A 27,125-nucleotide genomic window follows, 5' to 3' on the forward strand; every position below is an offset into this window, starting at 1 on the left:
CCAACTTTTACCCTATAGCAAAATGCTGTCTTTTGTGTTTTCCCGGCATTTATTCGAATTTTTCTCATCGTAAAAACCATCCTTTGACTTTAAGAAACATTTAAAAAAAAGAATTGGTCAAATTGGTCTAGGCGTTGTAGTGTTATGCGCTTACCAACAGATTTTGCGATTCAATTTTATATTACAGATTCAACTTAATATAACCTAAATATTTTAAGATTCTGTCATATGTGTTCAATTATTGCCAATTCAAGAGATTTTTTTAGAAAAATTCAAAAATATGATTTATCTATGCAACAACAAAAAGCTTTAACCTTATATATATTAATGATATTAATAAAACCCATTTTTGTTGCTTGTTAGAAACGTTTTGATATTTTATGATTTGAATTGTGTTACGTACCCGCGTCACGTTTCTACCATTCGGTCGTCGTCGTTGTCCCGATTAGACCCCAGAAACGTGTGGCGAGCAGACCAAACGAGCATATGATGATCCCCATTAAAACTCGAATGTCTCACGAAGGATGACTTTCTTCGAAGAAAGGTGGACAACGAAAAAACCTGAAACAAAAATAAAATTATGGTGAGCGCACATATCGCCACATAATCTAGCACAATTATGACACGCTAAAGTTAAACGCACACTCATACAGGATGACGATGACATGCGCGCGAAGGGTGGACGCGCTCGTAAATTAGATAAGCATCTAGTAAACACCTGCATTTTTACTCATTCCATCTCTTTTTTTAAAGTTTTTTAGTACAAAATATTTAAGTATTAATAAAAAATGATACCGTTTAAAAATCCGATAATGAGTACTCAATTAGCGTGCGTATAATTTGTATCCGTATGTGTTTATGGGTTGGAGAGGCGTGTGACTATGGCGGGTTGGAATTTTCAGCGGTGCAGCGACGCGTTGCGTGCGATTTACACGTGTGCACAGGATGGCAAAAGGACGAATCACGAATTCCAGCGGCGGTATTTGTGATATGCGCGCACATTCGCGAGCCAGTTTGTTATTCGTGGTGGTTTTTTGCGAGCGCGCGTTTTGTATCAATCAAAAAGCGAACGTCGTTCGTCTCGCCAACAACGCATCAGCGTAGAACAAAAAACACATAAATATATACCATGTGGTTGTTATAAAAGCAACATTTTTATATATTTCTCCTTCAGTCATAAAGTTTTGTTAATATCTTTGAACGCTTTGTATATTTAAGTTTTAAATCTTCTACTGCTGAAAGCTGGATCATTCAAGACGCGATTCTGACGTTAATTAGTCATCTAATGGGCATAAGTTAGATTACAACGTGGTTTTTAACAATAGCATAACTCACAATAGCAACACTTTAAACAATAAAAACTTTCCGAAGAAAATTTATTCCCAATTCGATTTGTATTGTTGTGTTACACTAGAATAATGCAATACCGGTTGAATTCTTGTTGCTGGAATAGTTGAATTCTTGTCTTGTAGAATTCTGTGAAAACGCCACTTATTGCCCAAGATTGTATGTAATTGTGATGATGAAGTCAAGGACAATAAAAGTTAACTAGGAGCAGTTTACGGACGTTAGACGTTCCAGCTAGAAGAATTTCAGCGTCGCGAAGACGCCCGAGACGATTATGTAATGGCGGTTATGATTAGGTCATGTCCAGGTTGAACGGTTATGTTAAACATGCGACAAACAAGCGATCCTAATCGGAGTTCACGAATGCCCACAAATGCTGCAAGATACGCGCTCGGAAACGTTCCGTAAACGTTGAAATGTTGGGAATTTCTTTTGATGTCTTTGATGTTTCAAATAGCGCCATCTATAAAATTACCAAGTTAAAATGGCGCATAATTGGACCGCAAAACAATAGAATATTGCTTTTATTAGTAAAATTTAATGACTTCCTGTATTATAAGTAGGTAGGTATTATTTTAATTTATTTTTTATGTTTTTGTGTTTCCAATCTGTAACATTTAGATGAAGTGCATGTTGCAATTGAAAATCAGCTCGTAACAGAGATGTGCGCGTGCAAGTGATTGCGCGCCATGTTAGGTGTCAGATTTGTAGCGTTATAAAGATAGCCATCTACACGCCGCGGTCGATATTTCGCGCCCAGCATCAACCGCTCGGACACCAAAGACAACACATTTTGACTCGAGCCTCGGAGCTGGTGTCCAATGTGTCCAACAAATTCGCCAGCGCGACATTTCGACCCGCTCGCGGACAAAACGTACATACAGGTGTTTTGATCTCGCTCGCATGTTATGCGTCGTTTATTTATACCATTGTATTCAATTTAAAAGGCGCGCGAGACTCTAAACGACGCGAATCGCAAATGCAAAGTGTTAGGATTCCGCCAGCGTTGCTTTTTTCGTAACACAGAAAACAAGGTGTATTTTATTTGCGTGTGCGCTGTTTTATGTTGGTCAAATGTTTTAATTCATGAGTTTACTTCGGCGCTGAAAGTGACGTGATTCAGTCAAGTTTAATTGACAGTTTTAAACATGTCCACCACAACGAAAAAAAAATGTCTAAAACTTACTCCACTTGTGTCTGTTAAGCATGCGGTGCAGGAGATAAAATCAAATTTTAATTTTTTGTTCTAAAAACTTGGTAAAGTTGAAAAATATGATGATTTCGTCTTGGTTTCGCTTGGCATTCATGAATAATTTTCTCGTCCGGCGGATTCCCTAAATTTTTCTTATTCTGTGCGTTTGTTGTTTTTTTGTGTTTTTGCGCGCGGCGTTGTCCGAAATTACAGTCTGCTGGTCGCTTTTCGTGTTTTCGCCGGCAAAACCTCGCGTTGGAATGCGCTCCGCAGCGAGGAATAAATTGCTTTTTATGCGATTTGGCGATGACGCAGATTTATAGCTCGCCGCGGAGATTGACAGTCCTAAACCGAAACAACGGCTCGAAAATCTACTATCCCACATTATCCCACACTTCGCGTGTGACTCGCGATTGTTTTTTTCCAACGCAACGAAATTCCTTCAGGAGCCGCAGCAGTGGACAAGTCTCCCTCTACCAACTTACACCTGCTTCATTATTTGCACGCAAAAAAAAAAAAGTTATGCCAACATCGAACACTTTAATCGTAAATTATTATTATTTATCGATGCGAGGCCTGTAGTATTAATTGCTCGTGTCGTGTTGCGTTTTAACTGTTTGTTGGATAAAGAACACAAAGTAATAACCCGCCAATTCCAGGAACATTCGGTAGCCGCCGTAATGTAGTAATTTTCTAATTAAAGTTGTGATTCGGTTTCAAAAATAAATTGAAACGCAACGCGCGCGCACATTTACGACCGATACGTAATAATTTTCCGCACGCTGCTGACCTCTGGCGGGTGTGCAGTCTTTTGAGTTTTCAATTAGGAGTGGCAATAGGGCTTATAATGCGCTTGGCGTAACGAGTTATATGTATGTATCGATTTAAGCACTAAATTAATTCTCGCACATGTCGCGGCGGCCATTTGCTTCCAGACGCAACACACACATACACGCTTCGCCGAAGAAAAGGTAAGGTGTAGGTACATCGTTATTGCGCGACGGTGGCAGGTCCTCGGCATAATTGAGCTGTCACACCAGTCATAAATCATTAAACTTCAATTTTATACATCTTCATGGAAAATAAATTCGACCCTGTGCAGTCGCGCTTCGAATGTCGCCAATTTGTAATTTCTATTTCCGGTTATTCGCTCCGCTGCGAATTTCGTTTAAGTTTTATTCACATTCGACCTATCCGGATCGTCCTCGTTTGGGATAATCCTATTCTAGACCAACCCAACCCAAGGACAAAATAAATGGAAGCCAACCTCCGAGCTAAATTACACTAAACGGATTACCAGCGCACGGCTAATAGCCTAGAACAATTACTTAAATAATAGCGACGCGCGTCGGAAAATGGCCACCGGATCTTATTTCCTCTGGGGGAGATCTCAACCCCTCGTAAAATCCGTGACGTGATTCCACGCCGTGAATCCGGCAGCGTATCAGAGAAGGATGCTAAAGTGAAACGGTTTAGTTCATAGTTTCAGCATCATCATGAAAGTAAAAGTCGTGCGGTAGTGAAGATGGAAATTGCTTGCACAAGGGTTTGTTTAGGGGTGAGTGTATCAAGAGGGTGCGAGCGAATAACGTTTAAATTGCGACAGTGCTTATTAAGTAATAAAATGATAAAATTAACTGAGAGGGCGCTGTAATCACCTGTCACTTCAACATAACCTCAAAAAAGTCAAAATATAGGTTATGTGTGTATTCACACAGAATTTTTCGAAAAGCAGCCTCATTAGTGCCAAAACATAAAACTAAATTATGACATTTTGATGTTACGACTTATTTAATATCGAAAAAGTTTACGACGTTATTAACGTGTTTTTAAAAAGCGAATACAAATCATTTGATTATTATAAACGAGAAAACGTGAGATTAACACATCGAGCGACGCAAATTCACAGATTATCGCACGGATTACAACTCCAGGTGTCAATGACATACAGTGTGTCCATGGTGGAACCTTAAAAAAGGTCGTAAAATGAAATATTTTGTATGCGAGGCATTTGGAAGTGACTTTGAAAAGTTTCGGTAGACAAAAATCGGCGGTAATGATGTTAAATGTTAATATCATCGGTGTGCACCGGTACAAGCTGGCGAACTGGCCGAAATCAACAATTCAGGTAACAGAATATCCGTACGATTTTACGGCCTTTTTATGACGTTCTTACCGCGAGCGCAGCATATTGATGCTGGCCGAGCGTAAATATTTTTTTCCGCCGTTTTACACGTCGTTGTCGCGCTGGAATCATCGAGAAGTGGAGATTATTAGTATAGTGCACGCGTGGTGGACAATAAATAAATTATGCAAAGTGCTACAGCACGCTTTACGTGTGTTTGCTTTATAATTATCTGCGCCTTTACATGCGTCTCAAATGCCCAAATTATTGCGGTTAAGAGAAGGGTTTGTTGCTTTTCCAGCGGACGGATGACTTTTACGACTTCTTCGAACTTGGATAATAAAAAAACAAAAACGTCCATTGCAGTATTGCATAATTACGTATTACCTATTCTCTTATATAGGTAATCAATTATAATTTTTGCATAAATTATGGTTTACACACTTTCCTTCATAGATTTAATTTAGGTACAACATGACTTTTGATAAACTAGCGAAAATATAAACTAGATTAGAAATGAATAAATAACGACTTACAATAAAATGAAAGCGTAATTTATTCTGTGTGCATGCAAATATAATTGCTGCTAATTAATTACCGTGGGCGATTGTAGCGAAAAACCGGTACGAATTGCATTGGACGCGCAAAATGGCCGCCGTCGCCATAGCGGTAAGGCGCGAATTAATTGTTTGCTTGTCGTGTTATTCTCCTCTCTCCGGTGTGAAACGCGATCGCGACCATGGCCGCTGGTCATTATTATAAACACTCGTGGTCCACGCGCAGCAATTAAGACTTTAAGGCACACTCCAACATCTACATCTCTAATCTTACTTAGGTAAGTACTTCAAGCACAGCGAGCGCTAACACTAACGCTCACATCACTTAACAAACACTCATTCTCATATAATTACGGTATAATGTAATTGGATTATAAACAAAAATTAAAACATTACCAAAATTACATTTTAAGGTTATAAAACCCTAATTCACACTGTTTTACAAGCGTTTTTTTACAATGTGCGGATCGGATCATTAGCCGGAACCATTTCAGAGGGTTTATGATGTTTCAAAACCCTTGAAACACGCACTAATAAGCTTTTAATTGCTCTTGCCGTAAAATTCCGACTGGATTTTTACCCAAATCGTAATAAAACTGATTTTATGTATGGTATTTTAAATTTTACGGAATAGACTAATGTCGACATGAAAACATTTGTTTGAAAAGCTGTTAACCAATAGGTAATTACGCAACGTGTTGGCAAGTGTTGTTAATTGTCAATAATTATATGCGCTAATTACTTCCAAGATAATTTGCACGTTCGGCATTGCTTTCACGATAAAACCAAGCAGCCAAAGAAATGCTAGAACCATTGAAACTTGTTGATTTCAGCAAAAGCTTCTTAATGAGTTGTGAATAATTTCGTAATCACATCAGCACCTGCGTTTACAGCTCACTTTAGCTTCGCGAGCATGCGCGCAATGCGTGAGATGCTACTTAATAATGTTATTACTTAGAAATATTACGACCGGCCTGCCTCAGCACGCTAATGAACTTCGTTTACACGGGATTATTAAATTCATTAATATTTTAAGTTATTTCAAAAGTATTCATTCGACAAAAAACAAATTTACCGCATTTTTTAAATTTTGCTGTATGTGCAAGCATTAAAATGTAGTTTAAGTTGACTTAACTTTTGACTTAGAACATGAAAAGCCCTTTCAAATGTCGTTCGGCATTGTAATCGTTGAGCATTTGTGTATTCACACCTTTCAATACCACCGGAGTGTAAAATCAGTCCCTAGTTGCTGGAGAATGACCCAAAATACACTTTAAACGCTTCTGAATTGGGGTATCTTTTCGCGGCGTGTATTCTGTATTCATGGAATTTCGACACAATGGACGCAGCCGCACAATGCCCGAAAGCGTAGAAACTGGCCCAAAAACCAACCACTCGAGATGACGTTTTATTAACTCGAGTGCCTTTTGAATCAATATTGACCGATGCGTTTAATGTGTACCGCAGGCGCTATTCAACAAATGGTTAACTTATGAAAATTGAATTGGGAACAGAGGGCGGAATCGATTGAATACAACGTGATGCGTGATTCTTAGACCACTTGACTCTGCATTCAAGGATTTAATTTTATGCTAGGATAACTTTGGAGAATTAAGTACCAGCCAGGTGCTAGAAATCAAAAATTAATCTAATAACTACGAACACCACCCACGAGGGACGGAAGGACAAATCCGGGTTGCGAAGTGAATACATGAATAGAAATAACAATATTAGGAAAAAAAGTGAGGTTATTAAAATTCCATCAGTGTGCACACAGACGAAATCTTGATCTTTTTCGGTTATTAGCATTTCGACAAACGCTTTACGCATGATTTAAGTCGACTTAACTCTTGAACAAAATTTTATTCTCATCGTGAGAACCGTCAAGTACTAGAATAATATCAAGTACTTATTTAAATTTGCAAAATTTCTACTTACTTATTTTACTAATTATATGTTTTATATTACTTATTACATTGCTAACCTGCAATATGTACTGAAAGACCGGAAATTAAAGCATAGGTATGTAATCTCTATTATTAATAAATTATACGGCACGCATCGTTAGATATTTTTCAAGTTGATGTTGAAATTTTACAACGACGCCATCTATGTTAACCTAGTACAAGTTCTATTCAATTTAAAGGTTATGTACGGAGAAAAGCCGTGCCAATTGATATTTGCAGACATCGGCGCGTTATTATTAATGTTAACCGTAATGAATTCGCCGCCTCCAGTGCTATGATAGCGTGTGCACATTTATCTCGTGTGAATGTGTGGGTAGAAACTTCTGGAGGCACACAACAACAAACCGGCCGCAACACGCTTCGACAATCAGCGCGCAAACAAAGCCAGCCACATCGATGCGTCCTGATCTATTCGAATATGTTCTCGAATGTGGAGGAATCGTGCGCCATGATGCCGTCGGCGTTTGTTAGCCGTGTTCTTCATCACGCGCAAACAATGCCGCAAATGCGTGCGCGCGCGCACACACAACAAACAATTCAGCAATAGCGACGTCGCGAACAACATGTGCGCGACAATCCGCAATCCTGCAATCCAATTTCGGACGCGCGCGCGCCTAGTTACACAAGTATAGGTATTCTTGGTTGCCTATACAGTTGAAAGTTGGTTATGTGTGTTTGTTGTTTGTTGGACGGCGCGTGTTTGGTTTTGGGCTTGTGCAAAGCGGCGGGTTTATATTGTCAGACAGGCGACAAACTGCTAACAAATGACGCTGCTTGTTCATAGCTACAGCAAATATAAACTATAGCATATAACAACAACGCGTATAAGGAAGTTGGATGTGTCTGAGGATTTATTTCAAAGCGCCATCTTGTTCTTACTAAATCATACACAATAAATGCGACGGAAAAATATTAACGGTCTGAAATCAATTGATAACTTTTGGCATTTGTAAAGTGTGATAAATTGAAAATAAATATTTGCTTTTCGAATCACTTTCACGCCAATTATCCCTCGAAAGAGGGTTGTTTACGGCTAGTTTACCGGCGTTTACGGTCTGCTGCGCGGCAATCCGATCTTACGTGTGCCTTACACGGCTACGAATTTTTGACTCTTTGTCACCTGGCTGCACATTTCGTTTCCAATTTGTTATTTTTTGATATAGTACCTTTTATGTTATATTTTTTTTAGAACATAAATTGTTTCCTCTGCAGAAATATATTATTTTTACCACTGTGTAATATAAGCTACCTGTTTTAGTTGAAAATTTTTACCGCAGATGGCGTTTTACGTAGGTATATTTTACAAGTAAAATACACATAAATAGCAAGTTTATGCAGATTGCACTCAGCATATATATAAATATTTAAAAAATCAACACCTTTCAACCGTTCGGATTTTTTTTGTTCGCTTGGTTGCGGTGGTGTTGCACGGCGACATGAATTATAGTAATCTCAGCCGATTTATGATGTCCGACGGCACGAACTCTTAGCGTTAAATTTTTCTCGACCACGCTCCACACACCGTGTTGGCTTTTCGGCCGAAAATTAAGGCGACGAAATGCATAATTTCCATCCGCTCGGCGCTCGTTTCGAAAATTATTAAAAATTATTAGTACAGGTTTTATCGACGCGCCGAGCGAGCAATGCAAAGCCATAAATAACGCATCCTTAACACCCCAAACATTGTTACTGAATAAATAAATTAAAACCGAGGCGCTGCCCCGAACACTAAGAGAAAAAGCAGAAGAAGAAAAGATCAAGATTGACTTCGTCTTTTTCATGTGTGTCTCATGAAGAGATGATAAATAAGTGGTGGTAATCTGTGTGTTTATTGACTCCGTAAAAAGTCTAAAAAATACCAGCCGAATTGAAATGAATTGATATTGGTGTGTGAGTAGTGTGTGTGTCTTTGAAAGAGGTCGTTTTAAAGTTTATTAGTATTCATATACAATTTAGCATGATATTAACTGGTCCTGAAAACGCCCGGCTTCGAGCTCTGCCCACCGGCCGAATATATTTAAGCGGGCCAACTATTATTTAAATTTAAATTGTTTTCTTAGCGCCTCGCACGCCAACCGCTGGCCCTCGGGAGAGGAATGTCTTTCGGGCGGACAGTCGAATCCTCCTCGTTGGGCCTCGTTTGCATTTTAGTGCCTTTATTACCTTCAGTGCCTTTTGTTGTTTTTTTCAGCGAGCGCCGGATTAAGGTTATTTATGACGCTCGAAAAACTGCCACGCCGGCGCTTTTTTCCCAGCGGGATGAAAAACCCCCATTGATTTTTCACCCTCTTCATTATAAAGTCAATTACCGCGTCGATATATTACAACAAACGTCAACAAATTACCAGCAATATGGCCGCGATCGCGATCTAACCTCAAATTTAAGACCGCTCAATAGCGCCGCAATTATTTCATACATGTTTATTAATGCACGTGACTCTGTTGCGCTCGCATAATTTGCGCAATAAATAACGAGCGCGCATAAAATCGTCGATTCGTAAAACGATCGCCCCTTGGAGCAATGGCGGGCGTTTGGATAAACAGTGCATAAACAATGCGCGCGCCATACTACTCAACGAACGATATTGGTAATCGTTTTAGCGCCGCGAACACCAATAACCCATCACACACATACATAACCAAAACAAGTGAAACAAACGCCAGCAACCAGTCGAGCGTGCAAACAGCAAACACTTTGCGCGCTTGTTTATTATATAACTATGTGTGTGTGTGTGTTTGGTTGCCTACTTAATGGCACAGCTGTGCGGCTTGCGCGTGATTGTGTTTGCTTGTCGGTTGTTTGTTGTTGGGTTGTTGTCCGGGTCGGAAAAGGCAACGGGGCGATGAGTTTTCTGAGTTGATTTAATATGCGAGCGCGCAACACCTAACAGTTTGTTGGCATGTTGGCGCTCTTCGATACATTTGTACGTAACTATTACCCGCAACATCGTTTCGAGCCGCGGGCATCATCATTTATCATCGACGTTTTAAAATACACATTTCGACGTATTATTATACGTAATATAAACAACCGGAATGCATGCAACCACAATCACATCATCTGGGCTTGTGTTTGCGTTGTGAACAAGAAAGAATTGAATCAATGAATTCGTAGCGGTTTACCAGCCATGAGCTATGATTAATAATTGATAATTTGCTTTGTTTCACCTGAAGAATTTAGAATTTCAAGTATTTAAGGTGTGTTTTCATAGTGGCGCCACCTAACAAATAAACACCATAATATTTACCTCAAAAATTTAATTGCAAATAACTCAAGAACTAATTAAGATAATTTATTGAAACCAGTCTTATTTTAAAGCCAATTTAACAAACTTTCCGATAATTTTTTCCAAAATTGTATACAAACTGCGTGTATGTATTTATCGAGCAATTTTAATTGATGTAATAATGTCGTCGACGATAAACTCGGCAATTTTCCACGATTTTCAATAGTGCGTCGTTAATGTCCGAGCGCGCGCATTATAATATTTCCCGATCGTTTTATTAGCCTGTAATTATGTGCGTAATATATTGATCATTAAAGCGGCCATTAAAATTAACTTACCCGCGCGCGCGCGTTTCGAGAGGACGTTCTGAGGCATAACGTAATTATGCGCCAGTCGTAAATAATCTTCAGGATCAGATCGCCGTACACGAATGCGTTTCGATGAAGAAAATGTGTGGAAAAATTACAAAAATAAATATGTTATTTAAAAATCTCATTAACACACGATTCGGATGCGTGGCGCATGGATGCGTTCGCGTATTAATTTGTATGCATCGGCGGTGTGATCAATTTGATGGCAAAGTTCTTCCTAGAACGTTCGGACGTTTAGCAATTCGACGCGTTGTGATTCATGGCGACGTGCAGGTGCTGAATAGAAAAAAACAAGCAACTAAGGTGTCTCGACGGCGCTGGTGATTTCTGTGCGGTCCCGGTTGTCATTCCCGGCACGGGCCTAGTTAACAATGGCGCCAATAATAATAAATTAAACACCCCCACTCACCACTCGAAGACGACGAGCTTTGCAATGATAAAATTATTACATTTTATATTTTTTACTTTCCGGCCAAGGTGTAGCGCTTAATTATGGAGAAAAAATAATAAAAAATTAGAATTAAAATGCTTGATATAATCATCTGTCGAAAAGGTATAAATCATGGCCGAAAACAAGCAATACAAATATTGTTTTCGAGACATGAAAAGTTAATAACCCACAAATGTATACAAGACGGAATCCAATCGAATATTGGGCGTTAATTATTGGCTTTCAACGTTAACAAACAGCTTAAATTATCGCGCCGAAAAAAATAATCACGCTAATTATAACGTTTTAAACGCAGATTAGAATTTTATATAAGTATATGTTGGGTTTAATCAATTATTACAAGAATTTATTTCTGTTTTGGTATTTTGATAAAATAAATACCCAAAATTATGTTTTTTTTTTTTAATATTTATGAAATGTATTGAACCTAACCTAATCTAACCTAACTCACGTGACAGCAAACAACAAATGCTTTAAAAAACCCTCAACATGTGGGCAAAATTCAAAAATTAAAAATTAGGAAAAATTTGTTTCTCCATTCTTTAGTTATAAATCTATTGATTTTGTTTTCTATAAGAACACACTGTATGACTTTAGGCAACTAAGAATGCAAGATATTGAAATAAACTAAGAATGGTAATTATTTTCTCGAAATAAAAATTCAAATCACAATAAATATTTTATTAGTAAGTCTAGACTTTTAGTGAGACGATCGCAGTGATGAATCTAACCGACGTCGGCGGCGTCGCATCCTCTTCCTCTTCGTCAAGAATCGAGGATGGCCTGGCGCTCGCAACATATTAGCATATCCTCGTTAAAAAGCCATTGTTTCGCGTCGCGCGCGCGCGTTATAACACATAGGAAATACACAATAAAATTTTGATACAAATTACAGCGCGGCCGTGGATCGTCCGTGGAAAATCATGTTATTGTCGTCCGCTGGCCGGCGAGCGCATGAATAACGCATGAGTGTCGCGGAATATAACAACCAGCCAGGACGCGACCCGCATTGCTAAACGCTTTTTTCCCGAAACGCAACATGAAGATTTGTTGCGGTTACAACAAGTTATTATTAGTAAGTACAACTACAACTATAACTACAACTACAGCCAACTAAATAAAATAAAATTCAAAAAAATTTAAGTATTTTTTTTTTACTTAAAAGTAAAAGTAAAATAAAGTATAAGAAATTAAATTTAACATTACCTAATCATTATCCAGTTAGAAATCAAAATTAAATTGAAAACTAAAGTTCACATACATGGCTAATGTAGGTATCATTTTCGAAATAATAATTTGTTAACGATTGATACGTGTAACACGATTATTACACGCATCGCAGACGAAATAATGAACGCAATAATGCTATCTATTAATAACAAACGCGCTCGAGCTCAACAACCGACGCTGTGTTACATGTTGAGTTCGAAATTGAATCGAATGTCGAATCGAATCCAATCGAAACGAATGCACAGTTAGAAATATTGTAATTATCGCCACGACTACACGACTTAGAAAGTTTTTATTTTATTTTCGGCGTTCGTGTTGCATGCCACGCTTGCGATAAGTATTAATTTTCGAATAATAAAAATATTTGTTTTAAAATTCAAATTTTTTTTCTGTGTTGTTTAAATTAATGAAGTTAAGCATCACCTGCAAAGACGACGTGAGCGCACAGCTTGCTGCTTGTTCAGGTAGAAGAAATAATTTGTAAACGACACCCTAGTGTCAAAAAAATAATCACGACATAATAGAACGGTCAAGTGGCCCTTCACGAAAATATCCAAAAACATGCACAACAAAAAAAATAATGAAATAGTTGTTAAAGTTTTGTCCTCGGCCAAGTCACACTTATTTTCTATACAATAACGTTTCAATGAAAATGTATTTAAGAATGAATAGCGTCGTTTTGTTGAATTTAACTTGGTTTATTCAGTTTTATGTGTACGTCGTTGTTGTTGGTTTGAGGACTTCTTCAGTTACCGATCGCACCTTGATGCGCAGCACATCATAAATCAAACGGCACACCGACGTTTTATTGTGTTGCAATGAGCGTGAGCAAATTTGCCAAACGCACGACACGCATGCTAACACAATTGCAATATTTATTGTGAAATTGTCGTTTATCGCCGTGCAGAATGCGGAAAATAAACAAATTTACCAAGCGTGAAATTATTATGATCAACATAGGATTATTTCCAGCAGTAAAACTCAATCATATATTCTTTCATGTTTTTTGATAAATGGGTAAAGTAGGTATGACATTGTTTTAAATTCAAATGAATTGAGAATAAATTCGAAATGTGAAGGTTGAGGAATTTACATTCAGAAAGCACCTTTTTTGGTAATTACAGAAAAACTATTAACGGCACAGTAACCAAACTTTGCAGATACATACGTTTAGTAGTAAATTTAGGATCGAATAGTAAAAATTTGATGTTGTTTTGATAAACGTAAAATTAGTTATAAGCAATTAAAGATGCACATTTTTAAAAAACCTCAAATTGACACTAATTGCCTTGTATTTTTTTTAATTATCACCGCTAAAACCTAAATTTTTGTTGATTGAGTATTTAATACTGAATTAATTTTATTAAAAATCATCCGAATATATTTATTAGTTTGTGAGATATTAATTAATTACTGAAATTATTTTAGTGCAAAATTAAAATCAACAATATTTCCACCATAATTTCCTTTAAAATAATCAATAGTGATTAACAACATAACAATATTTTCATTGTATGTTTTGACACCTTCCCTTACCAACAAAAATTAATCTTTTATATCTTTTACTTTCCGAGTTGAAGGCGTTTGTTTAAAAATATTCACATTTTCTCTCCTCAAGTGCTCATCTTCCAATTTGAATAATTCATAAACGATTAAATTATTAAAGCATCGCTTGCATTAAAATATGAAAATATTAAACGATATCATACGCCATCATCTCGTAAACGTTAACAACGTTAACAACGTTATTATGAGCACATCTCCACCTTCGGAGATATCCAGTGTTCCGTGTCAGGAGAGATCAAACGTCAAAACAAGAAATACCTTAATATCTTCTTAAGTCGAGAGGAAATTCAACTCGCAACTCGCTGACTCGACGTAAAGTAATTTCTCAAAGTGCATTTACATCCCAGCGCGCACCGGTTGTGAGCGAGGTGGAACGACGCCTCGATGCTGATGAACCGATCACGACTCAGCGGGGGGTGCGCGCGCGCATTCATGAATAAATACGGGGTTCGTGTTAATTTCGATCAATTACTGACCAAACAGCTACAGTTTATTCCAGACACATCTTCATCATCAAAAAAAATACATAATGCAAATAAAAACGTGATTATTTGCACACAAAATATTTCTCACAGGCGTTTGCATCTGTCAGTCACAAAAATGTTCTTAGTAAAAATTAACCTCAGCCCTGTCGGCATTAAATTTTCCAGGTATTGTGTTTGCAGCTTATGCAAATGCTACGTTTCGCGAAAAAGTTTTTGACTTTTGTATGCGGCCGACACACAAAAAGCGACGATTTTAACGATATTACAGCATTTAATAATACACGCCGTATTATTAGCTACCTGCAGAATATGCAATGTATTGACGAGGTGTCAACTCGCATGTCGTTCACATGTTTATGCAAATTACATCCTTCTTTGAAGTCGGCATCGGCGTTTTCGGAAGTTTTTTGACTTTTCAACGCTTTTCATCTGAGCGCCCGTTATTTCGAGCGAAAAATACGCACACGTAGATAATGAGCATGCGCGTGACGTGTTATTACGCGACGTGTTTCGGCAACGTTTCGCCAAAGAAAGCGTCAAAAGCTGCGGATGGAAGCAGCTTTCGAGCGGTGGCGACAATGTCGTGTGTGTGTTTTTCGCGACAGTTGCACAATCGCACCTGTAATCTTGTCGCGCTGCGCGTTAAGCACTTTATTATCTTCGCGCTGGGCTATTATTTAAATTTTTTGCCGCACAATGACGAGGGCAAGGAAGGTGGTTGTTGTACACGAATGTTGCAAACAAAACATTTGCAATGTGGGCATTTTGACCTCAAAATAGGCTTAATTTGTAAGAAAATGGAGTAATCTTCTACATCCGGTATGTGCACCAAGTTATTTATTGTGAATATTTAAAATTTAAGCTTCCGGTTTGGTAATAATTTAGGATTATTTATTTTTTCTTGGTTTTTTGTTTGTTTTGTCCTAAATAAAAGAATTTGTTTATAGAAAAATTTTGCTAAAATTTCACAAAATGTTTAACATTTATGTAATTTCTGTGATAAATAAACAATTTTTATTTAAAATTACCAAACTATCAAATAAATTACTCAAATTTTTACTTAATATTTCTATTAATATGTAAATGTTTAAGAAAACTATCAATAATTACATTTTTTTCGATTTGTTTTGTGAAATATTTTATATTCTCAACTTCTTTTACTCTTTTGTAATTTATGATAGATATATCATCTTAAATGAAGTTTTCTTTTGTTATTTTAATTCTTGTTTTGTTCTTTAATTTCGTCCGTAGTGATTGGTGATTATTTTCACAGTTTGAAAACACCTTTAACCGTTTACACGTCGCGCAGCAAGCAGAAAATTTATTTAATGAGCCAAAAAAACAATAATTCAAAGCGATTGCTATACATTCACACCGGGCTCAAGACTACCTATGCGTCGATGAACCAATAAAACTCGCTTCGCTCTCGAGTGCATTGGTATTGGTATTGGTTAGCAATAATTTATTGCCGAACGCGAAGAAGGCCAACAAATGGACAGATGCAACGGAGACTCCGTGTTCCTCAATGTTCACGAGTATATTGCTTGCGCGGTTCGTTTTGTAAACACGAAATGAAACCAAAGCAGAACCTGAAATTCTGTACGCTTCGGATGGTGAGTGTCTGGTGTTCGGAATGCCAATGATTCATGAACGATAAATATGTATGTGGTATTTGTTTTATTTTTATTTTTTCAAGTAGATATTTTAGAATAATAAATTTTTTAATGCAGAAAATTAGATTTTTATGCATAAGGACAAGAAAACACCCCAAAAGAAAGGTAATTTTTAATGGTACAATGAAAGAAATTATCTTATCAGTAGATATAATTTGTTGTGACTAAAAGGTGCGCGTTTCGAGCGCGTTCTGCTCGTAAAATAACTCGCAACGATTTAATTTACGCGTGTTCGACCATTAGGAACCGTGCAACGTACACGAGAGGACAACGTCGATAAGATAAGCGTCTCGCACCTGTACCACCGAAAAAAATTTCAAGCATTCCCAATGGTGATTCTCCAATTTAAAGATGCAGCGAAATAAAAGACAAAAGAATGTCGAAACCAGAAAACAAGAAAGTTTAACACGAAATAAAAAATCGTTGGGTCGTCTTAATTGGACGATTAACACAATCACCAGGTGTGTTGTAGGTACACAACGCTTTCTGCAAACGCAGAAAAACTCATTATAACTTAATATATTTTCTCTATCTGTTGTTTATAGATCATTTCGTTTCATATAAAATCCAGTGTGGCGAAAGGTGCGTAATTAACATTTCGTTAATTATCGTTTTAGTGAAAAGCGTCTCAAATCTGCTTCGAAATTAGATACACCTATATTATAAAACCATTAAAACGAACTCGGATCATTTAAAAAAATAAAGAATAAAAAAACACCGGCGCTTCTCTTTCTAATATTTATGTTTCCGAAATGAAAACTTCTTGAGACTATTAAAAATAGATGTGAACACATCACGCCTCTCATAAATCCTAAACTATTGTATAATGTTGAATATAACCTTAAAACATCAGTGGCGTAACAAAATTTTAATTTAATTTCGTTAAACTTTGAGTTTTTTATTGGTTACGCTAGTGATTTCAAGGTTAAGTTTGGGTGGTTTAGGCTAAACGTTGAAAAATTATTGTAGGTGTGTCCAAAGCAGTTGAAAACCTTTAATTAGTATGATATAAGTTGTTCCAAGAATCAGCCTGCTCCAAAACGCCCTTGGAACATATGCTACGACCCCAACAGGTAGAAACACTATTTTTCTTTTCATTTTTTAAAATATTAAACACAAAAATCAACAATTTAAAACATGTATAATATCTTTGTGTAATCTAATTTGAATCTCATTTAATCCGCGTCTAGCCGCTTGATATGTCCACAGTCGAGGAAGTCGAAGAGTCATTATATCATCCACTTATTCCAGCGACCGCAGGCTCACACAATCTGCGCGCCTAATCGCTTTTGAAATATTAATAATTTAATATGCTAATATTGCTAATGTGTCATGTCGGATGTGAGGCGTGTGGTTACGGGCGCGCATTTATGCGCGTTACAGTTATCCACGACGGCGCGACTCCGGTAATTAATTACTAAGCCATTCAATATGATATCGTATTTATTGCGCTGAATACATCCAGAGATCAAGCCTCAACGTGCTCAAACATGTTTTAATTAATTAGCTGGATAATTAACTGTGTTTGTTTAGATATAAAAATATACACTTACATTTTATCACAGGAGTGGAAGTTGCTGCTGTAGTGGTGAACTCGGCACACACTCTGAACGGCGTGGACTGTGAGTGTGTAGCACACAAATGTGCATCACGTGACTTTGTTACGCGTTGTCATAGCAACGGGTAACATTGCTGATGTAGTGGTGAACTTAAAACACACTCTGAACGACTGTGAGTGTGTTGCACACGTATGTGCATCACGTGACTTTGTTATGCGTTGTCATAGCAACGGCTAACATTACTGCTGTAGCTGTAGTGGTGAATTCAAAACTCACTCTGAACAACTCTGAGTGTGTAGCACAACAGCTAACATTGCTGCTGTAGTGGTGAACTTAAACCACACTCTAAACGACTGTGCGTGTGTAGTACCCGAGTGTGCATCACGTGACTTTGTTACGCGTTGCCATAGAAACGTCTAACATAGCAACCGTTGCTAGCTAATTTCACCGCGTGCGTCTATTTTTAGCATCAACGTGAAACTGAACATTTTAAAAACATAAAACTCTGCATGAAACAGTCGAACGAAACAACATGATAAAGTTGACACAGGTCAAAGATATTATAGATACGTATTGTTGATGTAGCGAGATTGTTTCCCCGCGCACGCTGCGCGCGCCGACGGGCCGAGGCGAGAATGAAGATGTCAGGAGATTTGAAGAGTTTTTAATCAAGTTTAAAATATGATAATTGTATGTAAATACGGCGTGGATCGCCGGCGCGCCAGGCGTGCGCGCGCGCTCGGCTATTAGTATAAATAAACACGATGCACGTCAAACGCAACAATGAGAACAACGACTACGGAAAATTGCTTATTAGCGTCCGGCGTTCATGCCATGACGCGCACGATGCCAACGCCTTTGAATAATCATCGTCGCGCTCTTTTCCTTCGGCGCACATAATTTAACCTTACACGGGATTAAGATTATAATATTCTTATTATGAGATATTAATACGTTATACGATAATTCAATTAAAAATAACCAGTGCAACACATATACATCTTCAGCGTAACATAGGCAACCAAAAATACATCAAAAACATCAAGTTGTAAAATAAAAGCTAAAAACATCTAAAATAACCAGTGCATAACTTCAGCCTAATAGACGCAACCCAAAATACACTAAAAAACATCAAGTTTCAAAATAAGAACTAAATCCAAATAAAAATAACCAGTGCACATCAATTCAGTCTTCAGCGTAACATACGCAACCCAAAATACACCAAAGATCATCAAGTTGCAAAAACCAAACATAAAAATAAAAACCAAATCGCGGGTGTTTAATGAAGATGAAAAGATACACCTTTCGAATTGATATAGCACTTGATTTATAATTAAATATACAGTGTGTTGTGTAAATGCTTAAAACCAATAATAAAATGTATCTACCTGTAGGTGAGGCTTGAACATGGGTATAAAAATCAATGCAGCTCGGATGTGATCTCTGGTCATCTCGTGCAACGCGCCGAAGAGTTGTTGGTTGGGTCCTCGGCTTGCGATCGAGCGTGCAGCTTGTTAGCGCGGCACCCATCACCCGGAGATGGTTTATTACCTGCTGTTCCGTGGCTAACCAATTATACAGTGTCTCTTCTGACAGGTTTAATGTTAATATACACAAAAGTGGTTTGTTAATATGTAATAGCCCGCTTCGTTCAGCTATTTAGCCGGTTTAAACCAACTAAGGTTCAAATTTTCCAGAACCGGACTCAAAATATTAAAATTTTAAACTTAAATGTTAATATTTTAATGTTAACAATAAAAAACAAAGAAAAATTCAGTTGAAAACGTGTTAAATTAGTAAATATTTGAAAATTTATAATTTTTTATTAGTTTTTTGTTTATTATTCATTTGCTTGTTGGTTTCTTTCATTTCAGCATGAAATATTTGACGTGAATGCAGCAGGAGGCCGGTCCACTTTATTACCACGCGAAATTTGTTTGTAAATTTTTATTTTTTGCTCCTGATGCGGTTTTTTTTAAACTTAACCTCATTGTTTGGCTATATTTGCCTAGCTGTCAGTCATAATCAGTTAATTACCATCGGTGTGCGACGTGACTCGTGCACAAAATACGAAAATTATTAATTAATCCAAACTCGCGCGCTGTCAATAATGCGCATACGTAATGGCACAATGGCGAATCGCGCCACGTCACGTTATTTAAATTACGTTATTACGTTTACGTCGCGCTTAAACAGATAGCCGGCGACGCCGAGCGCACTTATCTTAATGCATCCATCTTGATATGAAGGCTGATGCGGAATAATTAAATGAATCACAGCGTAATCTTAAAATTGTTGATAAAATAAACTTCACGATCAAATTACTCGTGTTCGGCGTTTATTTTTAACGTGATGGGCGCGCGTTGTTCGAGAAATTGCGCTCGATTTGTTATTCTAAATAAAGTCATTTTGCGCCCAAACACAGCCATCGCATAATTATGCCAACAATGGTTGTCGTCAGCGCGGGTTTATTACATTGTGTTATTTTTGGTTTGCAATGCGATATTAAAATAATCGAACAATGAGCTATCAAGCACGAAACTATGTTTAATAATTTCGGCTTAAAAGTTATGACCAAAAATTGAAAATATCAATATTTTCCCATCGCTCAGATGCATATTTAGTCAGTGGGCGAAAAACTATTGTGTACAATTCGCATTTGAAATTCATTTTGGTCGCGTAAAACATTCGGATTTATGATGCAGCGAGGTCCGGAAAGCTCGATTTCACCTTGTGTGCTTATGGAAACAGATCTTTCACTCTGTTCCCGCGATACTCGCGCATTTGGCTCGAACAAATCGCACAATTCCTACCGACATCTCTCATTCCTCATTCGTCCGTGTGGTGCGCTTTATGGAAATCGTCGATGTGTGCGCGCGCGCATTGTGCGATTTCTGATTTGCATGTGCAAGGTGGTTGAATGCGTATATATTTCTATAGCCATGCGAGTATGCGATATGCGCTCCGGTGTGTTTTATTTAATTGCGCTTTATGGACGCGACAATTGAACCATCAACTCGTTTCAATCAGATATTATTTCAGCGTTCGCGCGGCGTGACATCGCGATTGTATAAATTTCTCTCCTTCGCTGCAACCACAGCCGCACCACTTGGTTATTGCTATATTATATTCTCGCCAGCGCATTCTCTGTAATTCGATATCTCGGGAAACTTTAATTAACATAACCTAAACTATACATAGGCAACTCAAAACACACCAAACGCAAGGTGGCGTTATCTATATATATAAAATTTACGTGTCACAGTGTTTGTTTCCATACTCCTCCGAAACGGCTTTACCGATTTTTACCAAATTTTATATGCGTATTCAGTAGGTCTGAGAATCGGCTAACATCTATTTTTCATACCCCTAAGTGATAAGGGTTGTTCACCCTTAACTTTTTTTTAAATTTTTGGACAAATTCTTTTGTTTTTATTTTTTTTTATAATGTGGAATTAAAAAATACATACAACCCTAAATTTTTAGTTTTTTATCACCAACCCCTATTTCTTTATAGCCACTTTAGTAATTTAATCATTTTTCATCCCGCTCAAAGAAAATTTTTATATGCGTATTCAGTAGGTCTGAGAATCGGTAACTTCATATCTCTAAGTGATAAGGGTTGTTCACCCTTAATTTTTTTTAAATTTTGGTCGAAATTTTTTGTTTTTGTTCTTTTAATGTGGCATTAAAATATACATACCACCCTAAATTTTTGGTTTCTTATCACCAACCCCTATTTTTTATAATAGGTAAGTAAGTTACTTTTTGTCTACACTAAAATTTATCTAGAAACTAGAAATAATTTATATGGCAAAACAACGTTTGCCCGGTTAACTAGTTTAATATAAAAATAAATCGCAAAATTATTTAAAAATTACAAAACATGAAATTCAACTTTATAATATCACAAATCTATAAAATATATAAAAAAAGTTAGTTACACAACTTATAACTCAAGAACAACTGCACAGATTTTGATAATCAATTATTTCTTGCATATGAATCCTTCTCCAATAGCAGAATATGTACTAAAATATTTGAAATGGAGAATTAAAAGGTATTAAATCAATAATATAAAAATAAATCGCCAAATATGTTGGTAAGCGTATAACTCAACAACGCCTAAACCAATTTGGCCAAGTATTTTTTTAAAATGTTTGTTAAAGTCCCAGGATGGTTTTTACAGCGAGAAAAATTCGAATAATTGCCGTGTAAACCCTAAAACAGTCCTTTTCTATAGGATAAAAGTTGGCATTGGGATTCAATCATAGTTATAGTTAAATAGTTGAATCCGAGATGGCGCGCTGAAGTGCATTATTAGCAATTCTTAATTTAATTAATTTCTTTAAAATAAAATTGCGCATCTTATTGATAGAATTAACACATACTATGTCTAGAACAAGAGAGTAAAAACAAATTACATTTTTATTAAACACTACCATGACAAAGTCGCAGCCAAAAGCTAGTATAAGCATAAAATTAATTTATCTATCCGTATTGTATGCATTTTTGTTATTTTGATTTTTATTTTTATTCTCTGAGAAGATTCGAATGCCCGTGGGTAGATCGTATCGCGTCTGCGCGCTCGCCGGTTCCCAATGGAGGTGTCGCCTCCCGTCGCGCGCCATTCAGCTGTTATAAACAGGCTACCAGCTCCCTCGATATATTAGATTACCTCGACAATATTTAATAATGATTAGGCTCATTCACGACCTCCACAGACCCATAGACCCAGCGCGTCTCGCTGCTATATATGAAGATATCTTATTATTATCCAGAATATATTCTCAAACATGTTTATACCTGCCTGGGCACCATCATTCATCATGACTTTTACACGTTTTACAATATTTCACGCGTTTATCTAAACACAACCGAGTAAAAGACTTGAAAGTTTCGAAATTTGTTAAGTCACGTCATAAAATTACAAGTTAATTAATTAAGTGACCATTTTAGGTTATGATTAGTATTGCCATGTATGCATAACCTCACTTATGTCAACTTATATTCTGAAATTGAATGCGTTCATTATAATGTTATTCAATTATGTGTGATGGAAATAAAAAAAAATCAGTGTCAAAACATGAATGAAGGAAAATTGATGGTAGCACTGAATAAATACGACGAACAAAGCGTTTGTTCTGATTTCGCCTTGACTTTGATGATGATGATGTTTATAGATTGCTTATAAAGTGTGTTTTGATGGCTTGAAGGTGTGATGATGTTGCACATTATTATTGATATGTAATTAAATAATCAAGTTGCATTTACATAATTTCAAATGATTTCAATAAATTAACAATTAAATCAGCAAATTATATTAAATACTTCTTTATTTTGATGTATGTAGTTTAAATAAAATTGCAAAACAAATTAAGTCATTTTTTAATTATAATTGTGTGTTGAAAGTTGTACAAGTTTAATTTGATATAACTTTGTTAATTAAAGTCACTGGGAATTGATTATGAGGCAATTAAAAAGGAAATTTATTAGTGTATAAATCACGTGAAGGAGAAATGTGTAGGTATTGTTGTTTTTAAATGGTTTGTGAAAATGCCAAAGTTGTTTTGAGCTTAAAAGTGGGAAATGCTGTTTTGTTAACTTCGTCGCATGATAGGGGAAGGTAGCCTAATTTGGACCAGCGCCTAAGTTGGACCACCACGATATCCGCGGACTGTTGAAGTTTGTGCAAAAATAGACTGGCCCCTCGTTTTACTCGTATTTATAAACAATTAATGCAACTATTTGGGTTAAAACTTGCCGCGTGCTTTCGTCGTGACAACAACTTCGTGTATCATTGATAATCAAATCTATTATAACGACGTAAGTGCAAGAGCTGTCAAGCCGTTTAAACGTTAGTTTTACTGATTATTATATTATCATCAGAAAGCTTCTTTATTTACCTATAATTTATAGTATTAATTTTGAGAGGTTATGTTATATTAAGATTGTCGTTGATCATTAAATATAAATTCTTCAAGTTGCCCAAGTTGGACCGAAGACAGGCACCGGGGTTTTAACAGGGAAAACGTATATCATTTTTTCGACCTCCTAGAAAAGCTTGTGGACGAGCACAAATCTTCGAAATGATCCACTGTATGAAATGCCGCACTTTGGTTTATACAAAATGTACTTGTGTTTCTGCTAAAACTAAAATTTACTATTGTGTCAATTGCCGTTAAAAAAGCATGGTCCAATTTAGGAAACCGCGCGGTCCAATTTAGGAAACCGGTTTCTTAATTTGGACCAAAAACACAATTTTTTTAAATTGAAATTTGAGGGGTATAAATATAATTTTTACTTAAACCAAAAATATCATTTTGTTGGTAAGCCTTGTGAGTTACTTTTCCGCTACTTAATTTTTATTGACAGTTTATATGTGGCTCTATAAATCAAAAAATATAAAAATGGTCCAAATATGGCTACTCTCCCCTAACTTAGGTATTTTTCAGCATATCAGGTGAATTGAGGTAGCATTTAAAAGGCAATTTATTAAAGATTAATCATGTTTTAAGAACAATAGCTTGTCGATTGTAATTTAAATTTTATTGTGAAAAATGTAAAATTTTAGGTATGAGATGAAAATCGCCATAACTCAGGTGCTATTTGAGAAAAATAAATTATTCTTTTTTTATTATGTAGATATTTTGTTAAAATATATATTGTATATATAAAATATTTATAATTTATGTTAATTCTAATGAAAAAAATTGTTTTTAGGTCAAAAATCAATACTTTTGTTCTGTTAGTTTTGACGCATGATAACTCAGGTATTTCTCAACATATCAGCTTGAATAAGATATCATTCTAAAGACAATTTCCTTAAGATTAATCGTATTTTAAGAACAATAGCTTATAAATTATAATTTGAATTTTATAGTAAAAAAAAAGTAAAATTTCAGATTTTACAGAAAAAAATCATCATAACTCCGATTAAATTTAAGAAAAATAAATAATTTGACTTAAGTGCATAAATAATTATCTAAAATATAATTTTTTTATTCTAAATGTTCTTAATTTAGGTAAATGCAAGCGCAAAAATGTATTTTGAGGTTAAAAATCAACACTTTTGTTTTGTTAACTTTACCGCATGATAACTCCGGTATTTCTCGTCGTATCACGTTGAATGAGCTATCATTTAAATGGCAATTTGTTAAAGATTAATCACATTTTACGAACAATAGCGTGTAGCTTGTAATTTAAGATTGATTGAGAAATAAGTAAAATTTGGTGCAACCACGATGAAAATACATACGTAAGTACTTTAAATATTTTTATAATATTATATTATATTATATTGTAGGGGAAAGTAGCCATATTTGGACCATTTTTATATTTTTTGATTTATAGAGCCACATATAAACTGTCAATAAAAATTAAGTAGCGGAAAAGTAACTCACAAGGCTTACCAACAAAATGATATTTTTGATTTAAGTAAAAATTATATTTATACCCCTCAAATTTCAATTTAAAAAAATTGTGTTTTTGGTCCAAATTAAGAAACCGGTTTCCTAAATTGGACCGCGCGGTTTCCTAAATTGGACCATGCTTTTTTAACGGCAATTGACACAATAGTAAATTTTAGTTTTAGCAGTAACACAAGCACATTTTGTATAAACCAAAGTGCGGCATTTCATTCAGTGGATCATTTCGAAGATTTGTGCTCGTCCACAAGCTTTTCTAGGAGGTCGAAAAAATGATATACGTTTTCCCTGTTAAAACCCCGGTGCCTGTCTACGGTCCAACTTCGGCAACTTGAAGAATTTATATTTAATGATCAACGACAATCTTAATATAACATAACCTCTCAAAATTAATACTATAAATTATAGATAAATAAAGAAACTTTCTGATGATAAAATAATAATCGGTAAAACTAACGTTTTAACGGCTTGACAGCTCTTGCACTTACGTCGTTATAATAGATTTGATAATCAATGATACACGAAGTTGTTATTACGACGCACACACGCGGCAAGTTTTAACCCAAATAGTTGCATCAATTGTTTATAAATACGAGTAAAACAAGGGGCCAGTCAATTTTTGCATAAACTTCAACAGTCCGCGGATATCGTGGTGGTCCAACTTAGGTGCTGGTCCAAATTATGCTACCTTCCCCTATTATATTACATTATACTTACCTGTAATAAAATATGTTATTTATATTATTAATGTTAAGAATTTATTAATATGTCTCAGTAAAATTAAAAAAATATTTGAAGCTAATGTAATTTCTTATTAAAATTACGCAATTTAAAAATTATGTAGTAGCCATGTAGACCTTACACGACCTACACGAATCAATGACAAATAGTCATGCTTAGTGCTACCGTGCATAATCCACGATAATGCACTCAATCAAATATTCAAAGCGCGTTTTGTGCGACGCACACACGCAGGAGTCGCAGGAGTCGCACAGTCGCGCACATGACCAGCCATATTCCACACACAAAGCCGGCTCTCTTCCTCGTACACTTTACGATTATTATTATTATTACTATTACTATTATTACTTAGATATGAAAGTCCGCGTTATAATGTAATAGACTTCTATAGTCAGTGTGAAAGATTGAGTGTCGCCAACGCGACTCGACTCGTTTGCTTGATTCGCCGAATGACGGATGGCAGAAAGGTGGAGAGGTTAGGTTGCGCCGGGGTTCGATAACCATCACGCGGAATTACAAATTAAGATATTTCTAGCTTCTTACGTTTCAATTTGTCAAATGGAAATATATGCAACCGCACATACACCCCGCACACACGGTACTACAGCGCCCTCACACGGCGTTAAGTTAAATTTTGTTTTGACGTTTTATTTTGTCATAGAAATATATATGCAACCACACTTACACACAGCGTCGTGACACGACACAACTTTGTTCCAAGCTAAATATTTCTATATTTTAATTTGTCGTTTAAATTAGTATATGCAACCACACATAGGTATGAGTACACATCGCGCCGTGACACAGCACAATTGTGTTTCAATTTAAATTTGAAGATTTTACAATCGTGCCTGTTCGGATGTAGTTAACCAAAACCAATAAACACCTCCGTGATTGTTCGTGCGCTGAACTTTCGTGTGCTTTCGATTCGAAAAAGGTCTTGACCTCTTCATTACGTCGCCGTGCGCGCAGTGCGCGTGCGCGTGCTGAGATGGTTAGGATTTTATTGTTTTCCTCGCGCCTCTCGACCAGCGCGCGAGTCTGTGACAATGATTTTTGATTTATGGGCGCAGCAACCAGCGCTGCGGCCAATTAAAATGTTACATTAACTATATATTGCCGGCTAAATCGTATAGGCGAAAACGATAAGCGCTGAATGCAAATTGGCGAGTAATTTTATAACTTCCAGCGAATACAAACACACAAT

General features: G+C 36.3%; 1 long non-coding RNA gene across 1 annotated transcript in view; it reads right to left on the reverse strand.

Moving 5' to 3' along the window:
• Positions 1-18,359, reverse strand: part of LOC135789323 (uncharacterized) — a 36,232-nt gene extending 17,873 nt beyond the window's left edge. Inside the window, exons 1-2 of the long non-coding RNA XR_010547529.1 lie at positions 17,745-18,359; positions 404-561 (exon numbers count right to left, since the gene is read on the reverse strand). This is a non-coding gene — a long non-coding RNA (uncharacterized lncRNA). The remainder of the gene's footprint in view (positions 1-403; positions 562-17,744) is intronic.
• Between the last annotated feature and the right edge of the window lie 8,766 nt (positions 18,360-27,125).

Source organism: Atheta coriaria, unplaced genomic scaffold (genome assembly GCF_025399875.1).
Source record: "Atheta coriaria isolate IRGN ID8LTWV9N9 unplaced genomic scaffold, Caltech_Dcor_3.1 hic_scaffold_3_pilon, whole genome shotgun sequence".
NCBI lineage: Eukaryota > Metazoa > Arthropoda > Insecta > Coleoptera > Staphylinidae > Dalotia > Dalotia coriaria.